Genomic DNA, 9780 nt, shown 5'->3' on the forward strand with positions numbered 1-9780 from the left:
GGGTTTTTTATTATTTTTTTATTGAGCTTTATGAGCTGTCTGCCTGTTTTCTAGATAAAGTCTGACTTTTTATGTTTGGTTGCAAACTGCCTTTTTCCTATGCTGCGTGCTTTCCTTTCTTTTTTTAGGGTTTTCCTTGCTGGGCAATAGCTTTTCAGGTTACTGAGGGCCCTTCTGCTGAGTTATGTCTTATTTTTCATTATTCTAAGAGTGGGTCCAAAAACAACTTGCTGCCATTTCTGTCAAAGTGTGTTCTGCCTATATTTTCCTCAACAGCTTTAGAGTAATCGTCCCTTCTTTGAGTTCTTTAGTCGATCTGGAGTTTCTTTTCCAGTATGGGCTTAGGGAGTGTTGATAATTTCATTTGCTTTTCACTTGTTTAAGGAACCTCCATTCTCTCCTTTGAGCTGGCTGTTAGCAGTCTACATTCTCAGCATCAAGGCAGGATAGAGTCCTTTCCTCCAAAACTTCTCTGCTATTTATTGTCTGTAGACTTTTTGACAAAGGCCATTCTGACAGGCTTGAAAAGATGCTTAGTTCTAGTTTTGATTGGCATTTCTCTAATAATTAGTGATGTGAGCATCTTTTCACATACTTTATGGCCATCTGGCTGCCTAAGTGGGAGAAATGTCCATTTAGGTCTCTGGCCCATTTTTTAATTTTTTTAATTGAATAGCATGAGTTGTTTGCATGTCTGGGAAATGCATTCCTTATTTTCTCCTTGGTTGCAAACATTTTTTTTTCCCCTGAGGATTATCTTGTTTTCCTTTCGGGTTTCCCTATGGACCAACAGAAGCAGAAGACATTAATTAAGAAGAGGTGGCAAGAATACATAGAAGAGCTATATAAAAAAGATCTTCATGACCCAGGTAATCACGATGGTGTGATCACTCACCTAGACATCTTGCAGTGGGAAGTCAAGTGGGCCTTAGGAAGCATCACTATGAACAAAGCTAGTGGAGGTGATGGAATTTCAGTTGAGCTGTTTCAAATCCTAAAAGATGATGCTGTGAAAGTGCTGCACTCAATATGCCAGCAAATTTGGAAAACTCAGCAATGGCCACAGGACTGGAAAAGGTCAGTTTTCATTCCAATCCCAAAGAAAGGCAACGCCAAAGAATGTTCAAACTACTCCACAATTGCACTCATCTCACAGGCTAGCAAAGTCATGATCAAAATTCTCCAAGCCAGGCTTCAACAGTACATGAACCATGAACTTCCAGATGTTCAAGCTAGATTTAGAAAAGGCAGAGGAATCAGAGATCAAATTGCCAACATCCACTGGATCATCAAAAAAGCAAGAGAGTTCCAGAAAAACATCGACTTCTGCTTTATTGACTATGCCAAAGCCTTTGACTGTGTGGATCACAACAAACTGTGGAAAATTCTTGAAGAGATGGGACTACCAGAACACCTGACCTGCATCTTGAGAAATCTGTATGCAGGTCAAAATGCAACAGTTAGAACTGGACATGGAACAACAGACTGGTTCCAAATTGGGGAAGGAGTCTCTCAAGGCTGTATATTGTCACCCTGCTTATTTAACTTAGATGCACAGTACATCATGAAAAATGTTGGGCTGGATAAAGCACAAGCTGGAATCAAGCTGGACTCACGATTTCCGGGAAAAATATCAATAACCTCAGATATGCAGATGACACCACCCTTATGGCAGAAAGCAAAGAAGAACTAAAGAACCCTCTTGATGAAAGTAAAAGAGGAGGGTGAAAAAGTTGGCTTAAAATTCAACATTCAGAAAACTAATATCATGGCATCTGGTCCCATCACTTCATGGCAAATAGATGGGGAAACAATGGAAGCAGTGAGAGACTTTATTTTCTTGGGCTCCAAAATGACTGTAGATGGTGACTGCAGCCATGAGATTAAAAGAAGTGTGCTCCTTGGAAGAAAAGCTATGGCCAACCTAGATAGCATATCAAAAAGCAGAGACATTACTTTGCCAACAATGGTCCATATAGTCAAAGGTATGGTTTTTCCAGTAGTCATGTATAGATGTGGGAGCTGGACCATAACGAAAGCTGAGTGCCGAAGAATTGATGCTTTTGAACTGTGGTACTGGAGAAGACTCTTGAGAGTCCCTTAGACTGCAAGGAGATCCAACCAGTCCATCCTTAAGGAAATCAGTCCTGAGTATTCATTGGAAGGACTGATGGAAATGCCGGAATTCCAATACTTTGGCCATCGGATGTGAAGAACTGACTCATTTGAAAAAACCCTGATGCTGGGCAAGATTGAATGCAGGAGGCGAAGGGGACAACAGAGGATGAGATGGTTGGAGGGCATCACAGACTCCACGGAGCTGAGTTTGAGCAAGCTCCGGAAGCTGGTAATGGACAGGAAAGCCTGGCCTGCTGCAGTCCATGTGGTCGCAAAAGTCAGACACGACTTAGCAACTGAACTGAACTGAACTGATTGAATACATTGAAAGAACCTATATGGGAAAAGACCTCCTCCCCCCAAAATGGATATATGTTCATGTATAACAAAACCAAGTTCTGTACCTAAAACAAACACAACATCGGAAATCAACCCTACTTCAATAGAAAAGAAACGCTAAACCAAGACAAAAAACACAGCTGGAGCAGGGAGAAATGCTGCCCCCTTGGGGCCACGTTTGTATCAGCAACTGAAAAACCTCTGCTCTTGGACACTCAGCCACCTGCTACGTGGGAGACCTGGGTTCCATCCCTGGGTTGGGAAGATCCCCTGAAGAAGGGGACAGCTACCCACTCCAGTATTCTGGCTTGGAGAATTCCATGGACTGTATAGTCCATGGAGTCGCAAAGAGTCAGACATGACTGAGCGACTTTCACTTTCACTTGGACACTGACCAGGCCAGCAAGAATGTAAGGAAAAAACACCTGTCCTCAACAAATGTCCTCAAGTAGGTCCTGGAAAAAGCATTCAAAAGAGGGCAGACGCCAAGAGGCCAATCTCCACAGGTCAGTTTTACACTGTTTTGTTGTTATTTTTTAAAAATCATATAAAAAGCCTCCACACACTAAAATCTTATAGAAATGCAAATCAAAACTACAACAAGGAATCACGTCACACTAGTCAAAATGACCTATGTCAGAAAGTCCACAAACAATAAATGCTGGTAGGTTTTGGAGAAAAGGGAATTCTCCTGCACTGTCAATGTAAATCGTTAAGAGTCCATAGAGAGGAGACGGTGGAGGTTCCTTAAACAAGAGAACAGTGAATGAAATTATGACACTCCCTATCTCCCTACAGAAAAAAAGAACTCCAAAGAGCTAAACTGAGGGCCAATTACTCTAAACCTCTTGAGGGATTTAGAGGGAAAACACACTTTGACATAAATTGCAGCAAGCCCTTTTGGATCTGTTGCAGGAAGGGGGACCCCTTCCAGGACCCGAACCTGGGCTCTTGTCTAACACTCGGAAATGAATTGTCCCAGGAGACACACGTGCTGACAAAGCGGGAGATTTTCTTTGGAAAGGGCACCCGGGTGGAGAGCAGCGGGGGAAGGGAACCCAGGAGAACAGCTCTGTCACATGGCCTGCACTCTCGGGTTTTACGGTGATGGGATTAGTTTCCGGGTTGTCTTTAGCCGATCATTCTGACCCAGAGTCCTTCGGTGATGCACGCCTTCTTCAGCCCAGATGGATGCCAGAGAGAAGGATTCTGGGAGGTGGTTGGACATGTGGTGTATCCTTTGGACCTTTCCTGACCTCTCCTGGTTGGTGGTGGCTTATAAGTTCCCTGCTCCTTACCAGGACCTCCTGTCATAAAACAACTCATGGCAATGGTTACTATGGTGCCTGGCCAGGGTGGGCGGTTTCAGTCAGTGTGCTTCTCCTAACAGATCCACTTTTAAAATAATGAAAAATTAAACAAAACTCAACAAAAGAGCCTCTAACCTCAAAAGCTTTTGCATGTCAAGGGAAACCATAAACCAAACTTTAAAAAACCTTGGACTGGGGGGAATAAATGTTTGCAACTGAATTTAGAAACAAGGAATTTATCTTCAAAACATGCAAACAGCTCATGCAGCTCAATACTGAAAAAACAATCAACCCAATAGAAAAATGGGCCAAAGATCTAAATGGACGTTTGTCCAAAGAAGGCATCCAGGTGGGCATAAAGCACCAAAAAAGCTGCTCAGCATCACCAATTACTGGAGAAATGCAAATCAAAATGGCAACAAGGTATCACCTCACAGGCTCAGAATGTCCATCTTCTCAAAGATCTACAAAGATTAAACTTCCTGAAGGCTAGGGGAACAGGGAATCCTCCTACACTGTGGGCGGGGAAGTAAATGTGTGGGTGCAGTAAAACAGTATGGAGGTTCCTTAAGACATTAACTATAGAGTTACCACATGATCTGACAAGCCCACCCCTTGCCTTAGATCCGGAAGGAAGATTCATTTTAAATGACACGTGCACCCCTCTTTTCAGGGCAGCACTATGACAATATCAAAGACAGAGCATCAACCAAAATGTCCATCCATAGAGAAATGAAGAGTAACTAGTCCTCCATATACTGGAATACACTCAGCCGTGAAAAAGAACAAAAATATGCCATTGACCGCAGCATGGATGGACCAAGAGATTTATCATATTGGGTGAAGTCTGTCAGAGAGGGAAAGAGAAATGTCTTGTCACTTACAGGTGGCATCTATAATTTTATTCAAATGAACTAATTTATAAACAGAAACACACAGACTTAGAAAACCCCTTATGATTATTTTTTAAAAAGGTAGGGGAAGGGAGACATTAAGATATTGGGATTAACATATACATCAGTTCAGTTCAGTTCAGTCGCTCAGTCGTGTCCAACTCTTTGCCACCCCACGAATCGCAGCACGCCAGGCCTCCCTGTCCATCACCAACTCCCGGAGTTTACTCAAACTCATGTCCATCGAGTCGATGATGCCATCCAGCCATCTCATCCTCTGTTGTCCCCTTCTCCTCCTGCCCCCAATCCCTCCCAACATATACATAGTACTTATCAAACAGATACTCCAAAAGGACCTAGTGAATAGCACACAGAAGTCTACTGAACACATTGGAAGGAACCGATATGGGAAAAGAATCTGAAAAAAAACAGATAAACCTTCATGTATAACTAAACCAAGTTCCTGTATACCTATAACAAACACAACATCGGAAATCAGCTCTTCTCCATTAGAAAATGAATGCTAAATTACAAAAGAAAAAAAACAGTGTAACCTTGAGAAGTGCTGTCTCCTAGTGGCCACTTTTGGTAACAACAACTGAAAAACCTGTTCTCATGAGCACTTAATAGGCATCACGTCTGTGGGGCTGTAAGTAAAATACACCAGCCCTCAATAAATGTCCTTGGGTTGGTAACGGAGAAAGGATTCAAAACACAGCAGACAGTCAAGAGGACGATCTCGGGAGGTCAGTTTTACTCTCACTGTTTTCTAAAAAATCACATGAACATATTTCAACATGGTGAAATCTTAGAGAAATGCAAATCAAAACTACAATGAGGTATCACCTCACACAGGTTAGAACGGACATCGGCAAGAGGTCTAAAACCAATAAATGCTGGGGAGGTTGTGGAGAGAAGGGAACCCTCCTACAGTGATGCTGGCAATGTCGATTGTTAACAGCCAGTACACAGAACAGCGGGGAGCTTTCGCAAGTAAAAAGTGAATGAAATTAGGACACTCCGAGAGAGAAAAAGAAACTCCACACTGATTAAAGAGCTAACTAGAGGGCCAGTAATCTAAATCTCTTGAGGAAAATATAGGCATAATATGCTTTGACATAAATCACTTTTTTTGGTCTACCTCTTAGAGTAATGCAAAACAAAACAAAACTAAACAAATGAAAGACCTCATTGACTTTAAAAGCATTTGCTCAGCAAGAGGAATCATGAACAGAAAGAAAAAGAAAACCCTCAGCATGGTAAAAATTAAGTGACTATTAATTGTTGAATATTAAATGCCCATGAGCACAGTTTTTCCAGTTGTTGTGAATGCACTTCAATCATCCAGAAATTATCCCCCTCCCCAGTCCCTGGACAAACTGTCTTCCACAAAACCAGTCCCAAAAATGTTGGGGACTGCTACTCTATGGCATAACAGTAAGAATATACCTGACAGAACTCACCACTACAGTAAAAACTGGCTACATATTAAACTTGTTTTTTTTATTTTTCAATAACAGCACGATCTTTCTTATATAGAGTTCCAACATCAATACAAATTAGAATACAAAATGTTTTTCAAGGTGAACTAATTAGGTTTGGGGGGGAAAAAATCCAGAAAGAAAACAGCATTTTACTGTTATTTATTTCTAGACAAAATAAGGTTCTCTGGGTATTATTTTAGCCCTGTATTACATGCTTTATCTCTATTTACTGATAATGAGAAGTTTGGAAATTTTTTCCTAAAATTTAAAATAAAGAACATTTCCTATAAAGGAAAGATCTCAATTAACAAGCTAACTTGTTAACAGGTTAACTTTATACTTAACAAGCTAATTTTATTCTTCAAGGAATGATAATAAGACAAGAAACTGGGCCCAAAGTTAGCAGAAAGAAAGGAATATTAAAAATCAGAGCAGAACTAAATGAAATAAAGACCAGGAAAAAAAAAAAAAAACAGATCAGTGAAACCAAGAGTTTTTTTCCACTTTCAAAAGAAAGTATTTCATCACTTACCACTGGTAGGGACACGGGGGAGGGCAAGCTTCCGTCAGGCACCTAAGACTTTCAGCAGCTCACTTCCATCCTGGCTTCCCTTCCTCTCTAGATCCGGTTGAATTAATTTCCCTCGAAAAAGCAAGAAACACGTTTTGGCTTCATCACAGCGATTCACATTCTCCCTCCTCCTGGAACCCCCCTCCCAGCACTTCACTCTCCTCCCTCCTTCCCCAGCTCCAGCCCAGCGGGCTTCACCTGCCCGGACACAGCTGCTGGTCATCCTCAATCAGCAGGACCAAGCCGCTCTGTTCCTCTCAAAACAAAATTCATACTTTGTTTTGTTTGTTACCCCTTTGTCCATTGTCTTCCTAACACACTGAGAGCCGTGTGAGGGTGAGCTCTGCTCTCCTTACCACGGATGCTCCCCCCTCAGCGTCTGCACACAGGGCGCCTCCCCACCTTCTCCTCCCCAGCATCTCCCACGACAGACAGAGGAAATATAGACATTTATTCGTTCTGAGCTCTCCTCTGAATTATGAATACCTGCAAATTCTCAGGGATTCCAGAAAGCCAGGTTTTATATGGTACCTTCAATAAATCCCATAAAACTCATAAAATGTTATCCCATAAATCCCATAAAATAAATCCCATAAAATGTTAGCCAAAAACAACCTCACTTGAATTTTTGCTCAGTAAAGCCCCACTGGAAACCCCACTCTCTGCTGCCCAATCACCCCTCCATCCAGCCGGAGCCGGGGTGTGGTCAGCTGGCAGGGTCAGCACGTGTCCTGAACAATGTCAGTGCACAAACACAGCTCCAGGGTTCTCTCCTATTGGAGACCCCCTCTGTTTTTTGCTCAGAGATGGAGCATAAAGAAGCACTCCCCTGACTGCTCTTTGCTCCAGAGTTCTGTGCAGGTAAGAGTTACGCAGGATGGACCAGGGGCTCCTGAGTCTATAGTTACAGGGACAGGGTCCTGAGACCCGCTCTGCCCACAGAGACGCCATCACCACACCAGCTGCAGCATCAGAGACACCGTCTGCGTCTGCAGGGAGCATCTGCTGCGTCTCCAATGAGAAGCGAATGTTTTCCTGGGCACAATCCTCCCCCTACTCAGATCAGAAGAGAAAGACAGAGGGAGAGAGACAGGGAGACAGAGTGAGACAGAGAGAGAGAGAGACAGGGAGAGATACATTGAGAGACACACACAGAGAAAGAGACAGAGGGACAGAGAGATACAGTGAGAGACACACGAAGAGACAGAGAGAGACAGAGACAGGCAGAGCGTGTGTGAGTGTGTGTCTGACACAAAGTAGCCTGCCAGGCTCCTCTGTCCATGTGACCCCATGGACTTGGCCCATCAGGCTCCTCTGTCCACCGGATTTCCCAGGCAAGGAAACTGGCGTGGGCGGCCATTCCCTCCTCTAGGGGAGCTTCTTGATCCAGGATCGAAACCACATCTCTTGAGTTTCCTTCCATTGGCAGGTGGACTCTTCACCACTCCACCACCTGGGAAATCCCTGACTAAGGACGACTGCTGGCAATTATCCAGGTGATTCCAGTGGGGAGTGGAACAGCAGGCAGAAAAGGCTCTCAGCCCTCTCTGGGGTAAGACGCCGTTCAGAATTAACATTGAGATTAGGCATTAATGGGACACTCCGAGGTCCATCAAGAACTTCCTTTGTGGGACTTCCTTGGTGGTCCAGTGGTTGAGGATCAGTCTTGCAATGCAGGGGACGTGGGTTCCATCCCTGGTCGAGAAACTAAGATCCCACAGGTGGGAGCAACTAAGCTTGTGAGCTGCAACTACTGAGCCTGCGAGCTTTAGAGCCTGTGTGCCACAACTAAGACCCACCACAGCCAAATGCATAAACAAATATTTAAAAAGAGGAACTTGTTGAGTCCTGCCCCAGGCCACGTGTGTGAGGTCTTGCACCAAGGCTGCAGAAGCGAGCGCAGAACCAAGGTCTCCACCAAAGCGGCCTGAACCCCTCTGTAGCCTGGTCAAAAGCCCCTGATAATCACCAACAACCCTCCTGACTCCCAATTAAGCAAAGGTGCCCACTCCAGTAAACACCCCATAGCATCCCAACCAGTCACCTAACGCCAACCTTCTAGCAGGAATTTTTATGTCTTGAGGATATACAAGTTGGCTGTTAACTCATGAACACTGTCAACTCTCCTGACTGTCAGGAGTTGACAGCCAGCTATGATCGCAGTGCCCACTCTATCCCTGCTCTTTGTTCTTAAGAAACTCAGTCCCTTCCGAAGTGCTCTGTGTCTGTAAATTCTTTCCCAACCCAGGCTCACACCGCCTCAACATTTGGTGGCCTATGTGGGGATTGCTCTCGGGGGCTCTCCCCCAGTCTCCTCTCCTCTTGTCTTTTTCCTTGGGCCCTCTGCGAACAGGCGAGTGGCTGTGGAAGCAACTGAGGAACTCCGGCCAGGGTTACCCTCTGGTGTGTCCCAAAGGCCCGCTGCTCACTGTGCCCCAGTAGTTGCCACCCAAATGGGTGAGGGGCTCTCTTTTTGACTCCTTTCCAACCGAGGACTAGGCAAATCAACATTGTGTTGGCATGGGTCAGGCATTAAAAAGCCACTAGGGTGCCTGCCGCTAGAAGACACCCGTGGCAGAATACGGGGAGTCACGGAACAGATCAGGCTATCAGAGCTTCTGCCCCTAAGACAACTTCCGTGCACTGTATGTGCCATATTGGTTCAAGCAAAACATTGAGCCCATTCCCCAGGCCACCACCTCCCAGCAGGATTGAACAGCAGATTCCTCAGCTTGTCTTCTCTGTCTCTTTCACTGTCCCTCCCTCTGGCATGATTTAACTTACGGGGGCCTAGGAGCAGCCTCTGAATCATTCCAAAGAATGCCTTCCACGTTTCAGAGAATCATCAAAAGGTGCGTCACTGCTGGTTCCGGAAAACTCTTTTCTGAAATCTGGAAAAAAACTTGTCGCATCGAATATTAAATCCTAGTTTTCTTAATTAAGGTTAGTGTTTACTAAGATTCACTTCTGAAATAATTATTTGTTGTTATAAAATTTCATTAAGTTAATAAGAGGACATCCTAAGTTTGTTTCTGAAGACTAACTTCATAAACGATCTTGGGATA

The 9780-nt window shown here is 44.1% G+C and overlaps 1 long non-coding RNA gene across 1 annotated transcript; it reads right to left on the bottom strand.

Annotated features, from left to right (window-relative positions):
• Window positions 1-4492: 4492 nt before the first annotated feature.
• On the bottom strand, window positions 4493-9491 carry LOC133054429 (uncharacterized). Its single transcript, XR_009692445.1, has 3 exons — window positions 6914-9491; window positions 6677-6787; window positions 4493-5078 (listed from the first exon to the last, which is right to left on the bottom strand). It is a non-coding gene; the product is annotated as an uncharacterized LOC133054429 (long non-coding RNA).
• Between the last annotated feature and the right edge of the window lie 289 nt (window positions 9492-9780).

This window comes from Dama dama, chromosome 4 (genome assembly GCF_033118175.1).
Source record: "Dama dama isolate Ldn47 chromosome 4, ASM3311817v1, whole genome shotgun sequence".
Taxonomy (NCBI): Eukaryota; Metazoa; Chordata; class Mammalia; order Artiodactyla; family Cervidae; genus Dama; species Dama dama.